Source organism: Pithys albifrons, chromosome 3 (assembly GCF_047495875.1).
Source record: "Pithys albifrons albifrons isolate INPA30051 chromosome 3, PitAlb_v1, whole genome shotgun sequence".
NCBI lineage: Eukaryota > Metazoa > Chordata > Aves > Passeriformes > Thamnophilidae > Pithys > Pithys albifrons.
Window position 1 is genome coordinate 46,272,222 of NC_092460.1, and position 16,488 is coordinate 46,288,709.

Below are 16,488 nucleotides of genomic sequence, written 5' to 3' on the forward strand. Positions count from 1 at the left end.
GCCTCCCCAAGGCAGAGTCCAGGGGAAGGGTCACTGCCCTGGGCCTACTGGCCACGCTAGTTTGGATCCAGGCCAGGATCCCATTGGCCTTCTTGGCCACCTGGGCACACTGTTGGCTCCTGTTGAGCTTCCTGTCCCTCAGTCCCCCCAGGTCCCTTTCTGCCTGGCTGCTCTCCAGCCACTCTGTGCCCAGCCTGGAGCGCTGCAGGGGGTTGGGGTGGCCAAAGGGCAGGACCTGCACTTGGCCTTGTTGAACTTCATCCCATTGCAATCAGCTCATCTCTCCAGTCTATCCAGATCCCTCTGCAGAGCCCTCCTGCCTTCCAGCAGGTCGACACTCCCTCCCAGCTTGGTGTCATCAGCAAATTTGGTGATGATGGACTCAATCCCCTCATCTAAATCATCATTAAAGATGTTAAACAGGACTGGACCCAACACAGACCCCTGGGGAACACCACTGGTGACTGACCACCAGCTGGATGCAGCTCCGTTCACCAGCACTCTCTGGGCCCGGCCCCCAGCCAGCTCCTAATGCAGGAGAGGGTACACTTGTCCAGGCCATGGGCTACCAGCTTTTCCAGGAGTATATTATGGGAGACAGTGTCAAAGGCCTTGCTGAAGCCCAGATAGACACATCCACAGCCTTCCCCTCATCCACCAGGTGGGTCACCTGATTGTAGAAAGAGATCAGGTTGGTCAGACAGGACCTGCCCCTCCTAAACCCATGCTGGCTGGGTCTAATCCCTTGTCCACCCTGAAGGTGCTGTGTGATTGCACTCAGGATGAACTGCTCCATAACCCTGCCAGGCACTGAGGTCAGGCTGACAGGCCTGGAGTTGGCAGGGTCCTGCTTGCAGCCCTTTTTGTGGATTGGGGTGACATTGGCCAACCTTCAATCATCTGGGACCTCCCCAGAGAGCCAGGACTGTTGGAAGATGATGGAGAGCGGTTTGGCAAGCTCTTCTGCCAGCTCCCTCATCACCCTGGGATGGATCCCATCTGGTCCCATAGACTTGTTAGGATCCAGCTGGCTCAGTAGATCGGTAACTATTTCCCCCTGGAATACAGGAGGGGTATTCAGCTCCCTCTCCCTGTCTACCAGCTCCAGAGGCCAGTTGTCTCGAGGGCCACCTGTCTTACTGGTGAAAACTGAGGCAAAGTAGGTGTTAAGTACCTCAGCCTTCTCATCTTCCTTAACTATATTTCCCTCCAAGTCCAACAGAGAATGGAGGTTTTCTTTGCCCCTCCTTTTGTTATTAATGTATTTATAAAAGGACTTTTTGTTATCCCTAACTGAAATAGCCAAATTTACTTCAAATTCCACTTTTCTTTCCCTAATTTTTTTCCTGCATCAGTTTTTGCCTGGTCCCTCTGACAAACTTGCAATTTAAATGCTATCTAATCTAAGTGATTTAGTAAGTCAGTTGTCCAGTGATACAAGACACTGCACAGTGAGGTGATAGCAGGTAACCTCTCAAGCTTGTTTTTAGCTAATGAACTGAAAAGCCTTACACAGACTGTGAAAATGAACTTTGTAAAATTTCTGCAATGTAGTTATTCAAGTATATTTAAGAATGATTCACATTACAGCCACATGACAACTGATTCTCTTGTTGAGACTTATTTATAACTTAGTGACAGACTCATGTACAGACTAACAAAAATGAATTTCTGTCTTCTCCATGAAGATTCCACAGGAAAAAAAAAAGGGATTTGAAATAGTTGTTGAAGTTGGGGTTTTTTTTCCTGAAATACGCAAGAACCTGCTTATATTTGTTGGTGCAAAGATAAGGAGAATGTATGGGAACCAAATTACCTCAGTTGGATCGCATGAATGAGGCAATAGGTGATGTATATTAAACATTGTCTGCAATGAACAAAGTGCATTACTTTTTTTCTGGAGGAATGTAGATAGGCATTAAAGTGAGAACTGGTAGCTCAAAATGATACCATAAAAACCTGAAATTTAAGACAATGAGAATTTTTCCAGATTACCAGATAAAAATATCTCCATAGCATGTTAAGCAAGTGATATAACTATTCATTGGGAAAAAAACCCCAAAATCAACTGTTGTATTATGAGAGTGATATCCTTTCAATGTGTTTCTGTGTGTGCCAACCCCCCCCCCCAGGTTTGGGTTGAAACTTGGCTTTTTTAGCTCAAGGCTGGCACTTGCAAATGGGCAAGTGTTGGGTTTCAGCTGTGGGTGTTTTAAACCCCAAACCAGCCTGGCTTTTAACTGGATGCTCCGTGATTCTTGTCCGTGTCAAAGCGTCTGTGGCCTCCTAGAAACCAAAAATAAAGATAAGGGCTGGAGCATCTCTCTGCCTGATCTGTGTGAGTGCAGTCAGCCTGCCCCCTGATAAATTAGAGATGTGCTACGTGGTCTGCACAGCTGAACAATGTACCCAGGGTGATGTAAAGGTGAATTATTACGTGTTGGGGATGGATGATTTATGGGAATGTGGGGAAATCATTCAAGCTGCAGCCCTGATTACTCCCATTCAGAGTCAAACCAGTCTTTGCCCAAAGGCCTGTTACAGGAAACTGTACCATTAGTGTACCAAAATAAAAGGCATTCCATTAGCTCCCCAAATCCTTCAGACTGTAAGTGTTTCCTCACTGCTCTGCTCCTTCCCTTGAAATCCTGCTCCCACCTCTCCAAGGCAAGATAACTGGACACAACCAGAGACTTCCTTGGAAGTGTGTATGTTATCAATTTTCCTTAATAATTCTTTTGAGTCAAGTTCTGTCTAGCAGCTGTTGATTTATTCTATGGCCTTTCATTTGGGTGGATGTGGGGGCAGCTGAACTCTGAACAAGGTGAGTGCCCTGACAGGGCATGGGAGCCTCTGTGGGTGCCCATGGGTGACTCAGCCAAGCTGCTGCCAGCGTGGCTGGGATTTTGGGAATAGCTGGAGGGTGCTGGGAAGGAGCTGAGCACTTGTGTGGCCCCAGGGAGGGTGTGTGGCAGACAAGGGGGAAGCACCAAAGGGGTGACCATGGAAGGGATCCAAGAGTTCTGTTCTGGGAATGGTGGGAGACTCTTAAAGACAAACTTGTTTGAGTCCTGTTGCCTGTGTAATTTTCTTCTTAAACCATAGGAAGAATGACATAGTAGCTTTTTAATTGAAGCACAAACTTGCAGACATGAGGCAAGTGTGTGGGAAGGAGCAGTAATTTGAATTGTGCTGTGATTACTTGGGTCCTGTGCTAGAGAGTCATTTTTGTAGCTTTTAGCAGAGAGGAGAGGCTCTCTCAGATCTTGTGTCTCAAAGCCCTGCTTTGCTTGATGAGAAAAGTTTAGGCAAAGCAGATCTTTATTTGTATCTAGTAAAGGACTGACATGGATCAGACTATTTGCTTGCAGTACTCTTGCATTCTTCTGAAAGAATTCTGTAATCACAAAGTAAAGTAATAGCACTGCACCTTCCTTGTTAGGCTCTGCCCCTCCACACAGTGCAACGTGTGAATTTTTCATGTCTCTGGGCATATGGATGTGTCTTGTTAAAGTTCCCACAGCCTGTAATTACATGCAGTTGTGCTTCTTGAATTCGAAAAAGCAATGGGTGGCTGTGGCAGAAAGCCTTTGATTGGCAAGGGAAAATATGGCTGAACATGCAAGATTGTAGGATTGGGATTTGTGTTTTCTTCCTGACTAAGAAATTAGCCTGGGAAGGAAAAAAAAATGGCATCATTCACCTTTCTTTCCTGGGGATACTGGGAGAGTTCCTCCAGGGCCTTTCTATATTGTGATGCTCTCTGTGTGAAAGCAAAAGCCTGCTTAACTCTCACCTGGTTTGCCTGGTCCTCTTCTTAAATGATCACTCCTAGCAAGTGGCTCTTGGTTATGAGTGTGGTTTTCTGGGAGGTCATTTTCTTGATACTGGAATTGAACTTGGATTGAACTCTGTGGAGAGCTCAGCTCTTGCTGGGGAGGCTGGAGAGCCCCTGTGCCCTCTGGTTGGGGCTGTGTGGCACATCCATGTGTGATGTAAGAGCAGCTGTTCCCTTTGCTGCTGTTCTTGGATGATAATTTACCCTTCCAGTTAAACCAGAAAAGCCCCACCCTTTCCCAGGAGTCCCAACAAGTCCCAGTTTTCACTCATCACACCTGAACTCCAGACTTTCCTTGAGGGCTCTCAGCCTTCCTGGCATCCTGGTGCAGGTCACGGTTTGAAACCTCCTGGATCATTGTGTCCCATGCCCTGCTGAGGCAGGAGAAATGCTGGGATGAGCATCACAGTCCTATAGGAATTGCTTTGATTAACAGTCCTCAGAGTGAGGGTGCGCAAGAGAGATGTTTTAGCTCTGGGGTTTTAGAGGGTGTGTGACAGGGGCAGTGTTGTGGTTTAACCTCATCTGGCAGCTGTGCCCCAAAAAGTCCCTGGTTCACTCCTTTCCTGGTGGGATGGGGGAGAGAATCAGAAGGATGGAAATGAGAAAGGCTATGGGTTGAGATAAAGACAGATTAATAGGGAAAGAAAAAGCAAAGCAAAACAAGGAATCCATTCCCCACTTCCCGTGGTCAGGTAGGTGTTCAGCCATCCCTAAGGACAGCAGGGCTCCACCACACCTCATGGTGGCTTGGGAAGAGAAATGCCATCACCCTGAACATCCTTCTGTGCTACTTTTCCCCCCAGCTGTATGTGCTGAGATCACAGAATCATAGAATGGATTGGGTTAGAAAAGACCTCCGAGATCATCAAGTCCAACCCTTGGTCCAACTCCAGTCCCTTTACCAGATCATGGCACTCAATGCCATGTCCAGTCTCAGCTGAAAAACCTCCAGGGATGGGGAATCAACCCCCTCTCTGGGCAGCCCATTCCATTGCCTGAGCACTCTCTTTGCAAAGAAGTTTTTTCTGCTCTCCAACTTCAATTTGCCCTGGCAGAGCTTGAGCCCGTGCCCCCTTGTCCTATTGCTGAGTGCCTGGGAGAAGAGACCAACCCCCACCTGGCCAGAACTTCCCTTCAGGGAGTTCTAGACAGTACTGAGGTCACCTCTGAGCCTCCTCTTCTCCAGATGATGCCATAGGGTATGGAATGTCCCTTTGGTCACTTGGGATCAGCTTTGTCCCCTCCCATCTCCTTGTGCCCTCCAGTGCTGGGAGGGTGGGTGAGGAGCAGAAAAGGCCTTGGTTCTGTGCAAACCCTGCTCAGGAAGAACCAAAACATCCCTGTGTTATCAACAGTGTTCCCAGCACAAATCCCCAACCAGCCCCAGACCAGCTACTGTGAGGAAAATTAACTCCATCCCAGCCAAAACCAGCATAGGGAGTTCTTGAGTCAAAATTAAGCAGAGTTTGAGGAAGGAAGGAAGTGGGGGAGTGGGAAATGCAGCCCACTTCCCTAGCAACCTTGGAAACAAACTGCATCCTGGTGCTGCCAGGCTCTGGGGCAGTCAGTTCCCTTTGGGGGAGGGCATGGAAGTGTTCCCTTCCCCTCGGGCAGTGAGTGGGGCTCGCCCGAGGTGTGGGCTGTGTGTGCAACGCTGACTCCGGGAGCAGGAAATGACTAAACGCTCTGTCAAACCACAGCAACAAAGAACATCTTTGATTTACCAAAACAGTGATGGCAAAGAGGCTTGGGAATAGCTGTGGGGCTGTCCTTGCTGGGAACGGCAACTCCATTGGAGACTCTCACTTGTGGGGTGTGTGAGTCTCCCAGGACTTAAAATAACACCATTCACTAACTTTTCATCCCTGGCTTTGCAGTTTCATACATGACATTCTGCCGTGCCCTTTATAGAAACCTCAAATGTTTTTTTCCCCCGCCTTCCACATTCTGTCTCTTTTTCCATCTGACAGATGTTTTTTCCCCTGCCTAGCACAGGGCTCAGTACACAATTATTCTGTTGCAATAGCCTGGAGCCCAGTCCTGTGACAGTCTGCTTGCACAGCCTCATATGTCCTGCTGGGTTGTGTTCTGTGGCTTTTTTTTTTTCCCCCTGGTGGTTTTGTTGTCTAAAAAAACCGCTCTGAGCAGCAATGAGCACCTCTGTGTGCCCTGAGACCACTGTAGCTTTTCAGTATCTAGCCCTGAAAATGCTTTTGGTTTTTTTGGTACTCATCTCCCAGTCGTGCACTTGCTGAATTCTCTTCCAGTTCATGCCCTCTGGAGATTGGCAGATTGTTGCTCCAGGTAAACAATTTCTCAGTGTGTTTTTATTCCTGGATTTATTCCTAGATTTTTCAGCTGATTCTTTGCTTTCTGACTTAAACTTCTGTCAGTTTGTCAAGATGTGTTTTGTGCAGTGTCCCAGGTAGGGGTGTCCCACTGGCATATTCCTGGTTGTCCCAATCCTTCTCCCAGCCATAATTCCCTGAGCACTTGTGTTTGAGTCACTGATTCTTAAGCCTCTTCTAATGGGAGCTCACATAACTGCCAACATCTGGAAGTTTTGTCTTGGTCTGAAGTTTTATTTCCCAAACTTCCCTTTTGCATTTCAAATTCAAAGTTTACCCAGTTTTCTGGAACAATCTTGTCAAACTTCCCATACCAAATAGCTCCTGTCCTGTGCACAGTCTGTAGCTGGGAGGAGTATCCATGACTAAAACTTCCTGTCCAACCACAGGGACAGAGAACATCTTCCTTTTACCAAAATAGTCGTAGTAAAGAGGCTCAGGAAGAGCTGTTGGGGACAAGCTGTGGGGTTGGTTCAGTGCTGAGGGATGCTCTGATCTCCACTGTCTTCACTTCACACCCTGATTTTTAGGTGTTCAGCACTGTGGGGTGTTTTTGGAGAGAAGGAAGCTTTGCCAGGAATCTTTATTTTGTGTTGTACAGGCCACCTGTGTGATGTGGAGATACTGAGAAATAATGTTGCTGGAAATTATTTGGAATAAACAGGATCATTTCCTCTTTGTACATCAGTTGTCATCCTTTAATCTCTTAGTATCAGCTTTTTAAAATGGTGTTATATGCTTCCTCTATCCTGTGTCACCTTTACAAGATATCCCTGTTAAGTCACCTCAGACTCTGAGTGATTAATCAAAATCTCTATTTCTCTTTTTCTCAGTGTTGGAGGTTTATATGGATCAGTGGCACTTGCTCAAGAGTGACAGTGGAGATCAACACTAAGTCTGTTCCCCTGGGTGAGTAATCCAGCCCACTGCATTGCTGGTGTGTATTATCTGCATATCTGCTGGTTTCTGCTGTTTGAAATCTCCAACAACAGCTCTTTGAGCTTTTATTTCAAATATCATTAGAATGATGCTGTACACGACTTTCAGGAGGAGCTGTGGAAGAATGTCCTGCTGCTTCTGCAGACAGCCATTTATTGGGTTTCTTTTAAAGGATGGTCCTCACTTAGAATCACAGAATCATAGAAAGGATTGGGTTGGAAAAGACCTCTGAGATCATCAAGTCCAACCCTTGGGCCAACTCCAGTCCCTTTACCAGATCATGGCACTCAGTGCCACGGCCAAGCTCAGTTTAAAAACCTCCAGGGATGGGGAATCCACCCCCTCTCTGGGCAGCCCATTCCAATGCCTGAGCACTCACTCTGCAAAGAAGTTTTTGCTGATCTCCAACTCCAATTTGCCCTGGCAGAGCTTGAGCCCGTGCCCCCTTGTCCTATTGCTGAGTGCCTGGGAGAAGAGACCAACCCCCACCTGGCCAGAACTTCCCTTCAGGGAGTTCCAGACAGTGCTGAGGTCACCTCTGAGCCTCCTCTTCTCCAGGCTAAACACCCCCAGCTCCCTCAGCCTCTCCCCACAGCACTTGTGCTCCAGTCCCTTCTCCAGCCTCGTTGCTCTCCTCTGGCCCCGCTCCAGCCCCTCAATCTCTTCCTCAACTGAGGGGCCCAGAACTGAACTGAACTTACCACAGTCTGGGCTGCAGTTTGGATTCAGGGAGGCTTTCCACATTTTAAAGATGGTGAATTTGCACTAAACATGCAGACTGTGGCAGAGTAGTGAAGTACATTTTGCTTATCCAAGAAGCAAAACTGAAATGACCACTGGAGCCGTTCAGTGGCACATGTAGGGTTCAAGCTCTGGCGCAAGATCCCACTGGATTTGCCATGATTGTGGGATGCAGCTGTTGTGGATGTGCAGCTGATCTGACTCAGCAGGGCTATGGCAACGTGCAGAGAAACTGCCAGGAGCTTTCATATCACTGGGGCAAGTCTGTGTGAAAATGCATCCAGCAAAGGAGTCAGTGTGCTGTGTTACCCTTTGGAAATGGCCCAGTTCAGCTCCCCAAGGAGCAGCATTTTGCATTCACTCTGGACTGATTTGATCCAAGTAGCCTGGTGCGTGGCAGAGCTGGCAGGCTTAGTTTGGGAAGGGTTATCCTTCACCTGCTTTGTTTTGGATATTGCAGGGTGATCTAATGTGATTTAGCATCCTGAATTCCAGTGGAGAGCTGGGTCAGGGTTCTGTGCCTGCACCCCAGGGGGTAACATCATGGCTGGAATCTGGTGCCCATCCGTGCTGCTGCACTGCTCCAGGCTGTGTGCCATGGCTTGCTGAGCCAGGGTTTCCTTGTGTGCTGCGTCAGATTGGTCCAGAGTGAATGCAAAATGCTGCTCCTTGGAGAGAGCTGAACTGGGCCAATTCCAGAGGGTAACACAGCACACCGACTCCTTTGCTGGATGCATTTTCACACAAACTTATCCCAGTGATATGAAAGCTGTTAGAATGTCCAAAGAAGGGGCACAAGGGTGGGGAAGGGTCTAGAGGTGAAACCACATAAGTGCACTGAGGGCACTTGGTGTGTTCATCTGAAGAAGAGGAGACTGAGGGGAGACCTCAGTGCAGGTACAACTTCCTCAGGAGGGGCAGGCACTGATCTCTGCTCTGGGGGAACCAGGGACAGCACCCAGGGAATGGCTGGAGCTGTGTCAGGGCAGGGACAGCACCCAGGCAATGGCTGGAGTTATGTCAGGGCAGGGTTAGGCTGGATATTGGGAAAAGGTTCTTCCCCCAGAGGGTGGTGGGCACTGACCAGGCTCCCCAGGACAGTGGTCCTGGCTCCAATCCTGACAGAGCTCCAGGAGTGTTTGGACAACACCCTCAGGCACATTGTGGGATTGTTGGAGTGTGCTGTGCAGGTCGAGGAGTTGGACTTCAATGATCCTTGTGGGCCCCTTCCAGCTCAGCATATTCCATGATTCTGTGGTGCTTTGCCTTGGCTTGCTGCCCCCAGCTGCTTCCCCCTGAACTGCTCATCCCTGCCTTCCCACGGGATGAGCACGTGGTGTTTGTGCCCTCCTCTCTCAGGTGTTTTGTGTCACCCCCCTGGGTTGTTGCCGCTCCCTGGAGCTGTCCTGCATCCCTAGCCTCGCTGCAGGCCCACACTATGTGAGGGCTGGTGTCTCATTTGGAATAGTATTTCCCTTCATTGACTCCCTCACCCTCTCCATAACCTTTGGAGTGCTGCTTCTTGGATCTCTGACCCTTCCCACGCTAAATCCCTGTGTGTGAGCTCCCTCTGGGATTCACAGCTGCCCAAGGTCTTGCACCAGACTTGAAAAGGAGTGGTTGCTGCTCCTTGTTTGCCAGGAGCCCTGAACTCCACTGCCAAATGCTGTCATTCCCTGAGGTTTTAATCAGGGCTGCTACAGTGGTTGTCAGCTGTTGTCCCCCATCCTGGTCATGTTTCTCCAGTTTTCTTGCTGCTGCTCAGAGTTGGTGGGATTACACTCCAGCTGGGTTCCTGTCCACTGTGGCTGGAAAAACATCATTAAAAGCTGGCTGGCAGCCACCTTCTGCTGGATGTGTGTTTGGAGGCTTTCAGTTTGCTGGCACCACCGTGCCTTTGCTGGAAGGCTCTGCCTCTTTGCTGAGTCCCCTTCCCTGGGAGCAGCAGAAATTCTGGGACATAAATCCCTACCTTGTTTTCCCTGTCACTTGTGCTGTTGCTTCTGGGAAGAGGGATTTGTCCCTGTCCATCCTAGGCTGTGGGAACAGGTGCTCAGTGCTCCATTCTCCGTTCCTGTAGCTCCAGTGGCAGCAGGTATCTGGAATCTGGAGGAATGCTGTTGGAGTCAGACCCTCCATCCTCTTGTTCCTGCTAAACATGATGCTGAGAGTTCACCCATGGCCCACAGGAAGGCAGCATGTATGAAAAATCCAGGAAAAAAAGCGCTAAATAAGGCTTTTAAAATAAGGCTGAGTGGAGAGAGCTGCTTTAGAGTGGTGCCGTGAAGGCACAGGGACCTGGCTAAGTCGTTGTAGCCAGATCCAGCCATACTTCCTGCTCTTTCCTAGCAAAATCCACAAGGTTTCCAGATATTCCTCCACCTTGCTCCTCCAGCTCTTAGGAATGCTTTGAGTTCCAGCCCGTGCTCTGTGGGGCAGATTGTCAGGGTCTCCAGGGCTGGGGCAGAGCTTCCCATGCAGCACTGAAGTCACAGACTGAGGTCCTGTCCACTCTCTTACAGTGCCTGTGTGTAAAAGGCAAAAATCACTATTTGTTGGGAATTTTCCCCCTCAAGGTCATGTTGGATATAGGAGGGAAAGAAGCACAAGGCTCCTTCTGTGTAGTGCATTTATTTAAGCACTTGATGGCTTGTCCTGCAGGGCCCAGCCCACACATGGCTTTTCTTGGGCTTTTAATAGTTGTGCTAAAGTAAAACGTGCTCAAAATAGCACTAATTTCAAATGTTCCCCCAAGCCTGTGGCTGCCCTGCGTGTTAGTGGGAGGTGTGACCCTGCCCGTGGTGAGCATTTCTCTGGTGACTTTTTCCTCCCTTTCTCCCCAGAGGAAATGTTGCTGTTTGTAGGAAACAGAATGTTATTGTGCTTTTGCTCTTCAGGTTCTTCTGTGATGTGGTTTGGGTGATGTTGATGTAACTTAAGGTTCTGCTCAGCTCTCCAACACCCACAAATCTCTGCAGAGGGGGACATGTGTTTGTCTGTAAATAGTTCTCACACTGCCCTGTTTATCCAGCATGTGACCTCCCTGTCACACACTGCCCTTTCCTCTGTCCCTCCCATCCGGCCCTTCTCATTTTATTGACTTCCCCAGTCCTGACAACTGCTTTATACTCACAAAACATAAATTCATCCCTCCCAAAGCTTGCAAATCTGATTTCATTTCTTCCCTTGCTTCTTTGAAATATTCTCTTTGCTCTCTTCTTCCAGGCTGAAAATGCACATTTCCCCTGTTTATTTAGACAAGCTTATTTTGTCTGCAGGAACCTTGTCAAATGATAAGTTTCTTTGCTTGCATTTATAATCCTGTGAGGTTTATGTGTTGGGAATAATCTTTGTGAGCTGGAAGAAGATTGTCCAATCTGTTTTAAGATGTCCCACTTTTTGAGTGTAGCATCTCATTAGGAATACAGCTGGCTGTTTGCATGGCTTTTTTCTTCCTCCTCTATGTAGCTTGGGGGAGAAAATATATCATTTCTTCATCTAGTAATAATGCTTGGCACTTTGCATCTTCAAAGAACTATACAGCTGTGAACTGAGTAATTCCTCTAACACTGTGTGGTAGTTTCTTATTGTTATTTCCCCTGTTTTACAGATAGGGAAAGTGAGCAAGAGGTCAAGTGAGCTTAGCCCATGAAAGGAGAAACAAAATCAACTCAAGTTCCCAGCTTGTACTGGAGCAAAATAAAGTTTGATTCAGGTCGACACAAAAGGAAAGGGAGAGCTGTTTATCTGTAGTAACCTTTTTAGTTGTTTATTTTAGTCCATTTGTTGGTGGTATTTTGGTTTTTTTTTTCCTAAAGAAGTTTTCTAACTTTGTGATGCGGTTGTCACTTCTCAGTGTGTGGCTGGAGGAGTTTTCTGAAGTTTGTAAAGGTGCAGAAATGTGGAAATGGGGTGAGGTTTGTTGGGTGTTGCTCACTGAGGGCATCTCTCTGCTCCTTCCCTCCTTTTTCCTCTCAAACCAAGAGCAGGGCAAACCTTTCCTGCAGTAATTGGAAGTACTTTTCCCCCCATCTTCTTTTCCATCTGAGGCTAAGATGGGAAAAGTGAGCCATCCCAAACTGGGAACTGTGTTAATATCCACCACATGCCATGCTAAGATTTCCCACACACCCACCATGGGCTATAGTGGAAGTTTTGGCTCAGAATGGTGTCTGGAATTATGTCATTTGCAGAAATGGCTTTATACAACTGCACTAGGCTTGATTTAGAGCTGCTTAATTAAGTGACAAGACCCCTAAATATGTGGCATACCAAATAGAAAAGGTGAGTTCTGGAAGCAGTGAACTGTGGAATTCTGTGTTACAGAGGGAGCCATGGTAACACTTCTGTTGGCTGCTTGTTCAAAATTAGTTAAAACTCCTTTTCAGGAATTCTGGCTTTTTATAAAGGTGCTTTGGAGCACTGGGCAGTGTTGGGACAGTTTAGTGCTCTTGGGGAGAGCAGATAATCTGCTGGTGCAGAGGAGCATGGAAATCACATGAAAGATTTCTTCACCTTTCCTTAGAAAATCTCCTGGCAGCTTCTCTGCAGGCTCTTAGATGTTCCCTGGCCACCTCCTGACTGGCTCCACATGCCTTGTTTGAGAAACCTGCAGGCAAAAGCTTTGCATGGCTTCACCCAGCTTCACTCTGGGCATGCCCTGCTGGTGAAGGCGGCGCTGAAAGCAGCTGACTCCAGCCACATGCTCTTTTTGGGGATGCAAAACTTTGCAGAGCCTTTTTTTAGGGACTCAAGATTTAGCTGCAAGATTATATTTAGTTCTGGATGGGTGGGACAGATACCCTGATGTCTTAGACAAGACCTTCAGCGATGCACAGCAGCACCAAGGTAGCACAGCCAGTATTTTTATTTTCATTTTCCTTTGAGTCTCTTATGGAGCTGATATTTGTAATTTGTTACTTGTCAGTTGACTTTTGAAGGCTCTGAATGAGCCCTTGCTGGGCTTGGGAGGCCCTCAGGGCTGAGTTGGGACCTGGACTTTGCAGCAGTGGGTGCAGAGCAGCTGATAGGAAGGACTTTGCAGGGTGTCAGTGCTTTGGTGGGGTCTTTGTGTCTCTCCTTTGTCATCTGAGCTTCTCTCACTGCACTTTGATTTCTGCTGCTTAGAAGAAACCTCAGCAGCTCAGCGTGTGGGTAGCTGCATGGTCACCTCGGGCTGCTCTGCTCTGTTTGTTAATTTTGTGTTTTATGAGACCAAGAGAGGGAGGGAGCTACCTGACAGCTGCCTGCATGTGTCTTCCTTCTCCTTTTCCTCCTCACCAAAACTCAGCTGTGGGAAGAACTGCATGTTCTTCTGCTCAGCAGAACCTTGAGAGTTGGATGTTGTGTGGTGGCTGCTCCTCAGAGCACCATCGCTCCAAGTCCAGCTGTAGTCCCAGGAACGGAGAGGACTTTTCCTGCCACTGCCTTTCTGTGGCTGCAGTTGTGCCAAGCATGAGAACTGAGGGCAGGTTTGTTTGGGATTAGTGGTTTTTGTGCTTCTTCATAACTATTTGCAAGCAGCAAAGAGAAGGGAGGAGCTGTCTTGTATTAGGGGTTGATGGCAAATCACAAACTTCACAGGCACTCAGGAGTAGGAAAAGCTCAGGAGAGGGAAAAGGATGGTGGGAGAGGGGACATCAGCTTGAATGGAAGGAGGGAAGAAGTGGGAAGTGGCAGCCAGAAGGTGATCAGGTTTGGGGCTGGGGTGGGTACTTGCCCAGTGTGTTTCTCTGTGATGAACTTGATTGTCACCTTCCTGGTTTTACTGGTGTGACTAAGAAGCTGCATTCTGAAATAACAGAAGGGAACAGTATTCTTCAGTTTGGAGATCCTGAGTTTGCAGCTTCCATGTTAAACCTGACTGCCCAGCTGGCTGTGTCCCCACACCCTCACCTGGAATCCTTGGGTGATAACTGGTCTTCTTGTTGCCCCCTTTGTTACAGTTCTACTGTAGTGTAGTGTGTATATAGTGATGTGGCTCTGGGATTCAGGATGGCTTTGGGAAATGGCCAGGACCAGCAGGACAGGGCATTGATGGCAGATTTAAGCAGGATGTGTCAATATTTAAGGGAAGCCACCTCAGCTGATGCTTCAGTGCTGTGGTTTGACCCCAGCTCCCAGCTCAGCCTCAGTCCCTCACCAGTGGGAGCAGGGAGAGAATCAGAAAAGTGGGAAACCTTGTGGATTGAGGTGAGGGCACTTTAATAGGAGTTCATTCTCCACCTCCCATGGGCAGGCAGGTGCTCAGCCAGGAATGCTGAGCTCTGTCAGACAAACACCATCACTCCAAATGTCTCCCCTTCCTCCCTTCCCCCCCAGCTCTCTATGCTGAGCATGATGCCACATGGCATGGGATGTCCCTGTGGCCAGTTGGGGTCAGGTGTCCCAGCTGTCCCCCCTCCCAGTTCCCAGTGCATCCCCAGTCTCCTTGCTGATGGGGTGGGGTGAGGAGCAGGAACAGCCTGGGCTCTGTGTGAGCCCTGCTCAGCAAGAACTGCAACATCCCTCTGTGATGTTTCCAGCACAAATCCAAGGTGTAGCCCATGCTGGCCTCCCTGAAGGAAATGATCCAGCCAAGATCAGCACATTCAGGAGCAAGGTGTGTTGTGCAGGATGGCAGCAGGCACGTGCCATCCCTTGGGACCACTGGGTATCCCTGGGCTGGAAGGTGTGCAGGTGGCTCTTGCCCAGAGGGACTTGGACAGAGCTTTTTTTCTTTTTACCACTGTCAGAAAGCACTGGGAACCTCTAGAAGTGTCCAGTCTCCCAGGCTTTGCTGTTTGTCCAAGACAGGCTCAGATCCACGCTGCATTAAATTGATCTCAGCCTGCTGGCCAGCCCACACACCCCAGATGTTCCCTTATCTCAAAACCAGACATGCACCTGCAGTTGTCCTTCCAGGATTTGGGAGCTTTTTTTGATAAGGCTGCCTGTCTGCCAGTGTTTGCAAGGCCACGTCACACTTTGAAATCAGGGTATTAAAATAATTGCCTTTGAAATGAAGGGAGAGTCATGTGCCCTACATCAGAAATTCGTCTTAGTGCTTATTAATCTGGTATATAAATGTCATGCCTTACATCCACAGGGTGTTTATATTGAATTTTTAGCTGTATTAGTATCTCTTGCTCCTCAGAATAAATGCCATATAATCTGGTAATGAGCAATATTCTTAATTTAGAAACCAAAAATAGGACATAGACAAATCTGAGTTACTATAAGAAAATAGGAAATGGCCTTACCTCAGGAGGGAAGAGCAAATTCAGTGGAGTCATCTAGTTCTTAATGCAGTGAGAAGGACAGAGAATTCCATCTTTCCTCAGGGAATTGCACAATGATTGCCTGATTCTCCTCTGGTATTACCTGTACCCTCAGTAGGTCAGTGCACACGGACTGAAGGCACACAAAGTAGGAACTTAGACTTATATCCCCACCCCAACGCCCTGGTCTGAGGGAGGTGAAGTTGCTCCTCTGAGATCTCCAGTGAGCTGCACTGCCAAGAACAAGGTGCACATTTTGGGAGCAGAATCATCCCTGTTGTTGCAGGTGGGCTCCATCCAAGAGCCTGGAAGACTGAGACACCTTCCCTGCTTACCCAAGCCAGTGGCCCCACACCTGGAGGAGGTTCCTTTCTCATGCCCTTTGCACCTGTTGTTCAATAACAGCAATGAAGATAATAGTCATATTAGCATAGTAGCTAATAATAGCCTGATAAACTCATGATATTGATCCCTGCAGGCTGGTGACTGAGGGGCCAGTGTTTGTTTTGGCAAGGCTGTTAACTTCTAACTAAGATGCTGTCAGTGTGCTGGGCACGTGGGGGAACTTTGTCCCAGACTCCCAATTGCTTTGGGGGAGACTTTCCCCAGCTTGTTCCCTTCCACAGACATCCCCTGTTCTCCCACTCTGTGAACTCCCTCCTGCTCAGCCCTTGTTTGCCCTGATTCCCTGAGTGATTTTTGCTTTGCCTTCTGTGTGCAGCAGCAGTGGCTCTGTGCAACCCCAAGCAAATTTTACCTCGAAGCATCTTGCTGAAGTTGCCTTTCTGTGTGATGGTGGTGTCAGAATGAACCAGAGTGATCTGGAGCAGTGGAAGAGAACATGTCTTTGTTGCAGTCATGATGTGAGTTTTGGAACTTCTTTAGTGTTTCCCTCGTGCCCAAACACACCTGCACCCCCTCTGCTGCTACTGTAGTAGGTTCTGGTAGTACCTTCAAGTGGGGCAGGAAGGAAGGGCAGAAGGGAAGGAAGAAAGGAAGGGCGAAAGGAAAGGAAGGAAGAGCAGGAAGGAAGGGCAGAAGGAAGGGAAGGAAGGGCGGAAGAAAGGAAGGGCGGAAGGAAAGGAAGGAAGAGCAGGAAGGAAGGGAAGGAAGGGCGGAAGAAAGGAAGGGCGGAAGGAATGGAAGGAAGAGCAGGAAGGAAGGGAAGAAAAGGAAGGGAAGGAAGGGCGGAAGGGAAGAAAAGGAAGAAAGAAAGGAAGGGAAGAAAAGGAAGGAAGAAAGGAAAGGAACAAAGGTAGGTAGGTAGGTTGCAGCCAAATTGAAAAGCTCCTGTGCCGACAGAGAGACTGTCTCTGTTTCAGGCTGTGGCTCTGCTCAGCTGCCAGTCCAGCTGAAGGGG

At 48.4% G+C, this 16,488-nt stretch overlaps 1 protein-coding gene across 14 annotated transcripts in view; it reads left to right on the plus strand.

Moving 5' to 3' along the window:
• The window catches only part of PPFIBP1 (PPFIA binding protein 1), a 91,205-nt gene that overhangs the window by 17,668 nt on the left and 57,049 nt on the right, over positions 1–16,488 (plus strand). For all 14 annotated transcript variants that reach the window (XM_071551633.1, XM_071551636.1, XM_071551631.1 and 11 more), the window contains exon 2: positions 7,023–7,098. The gene's annotated coding sequence lies outside the window, so the exon portion shown is untranslated. The remainder of the gene's footprint in view (positions 1–7,022; positions 7,099–16,488) is intronic.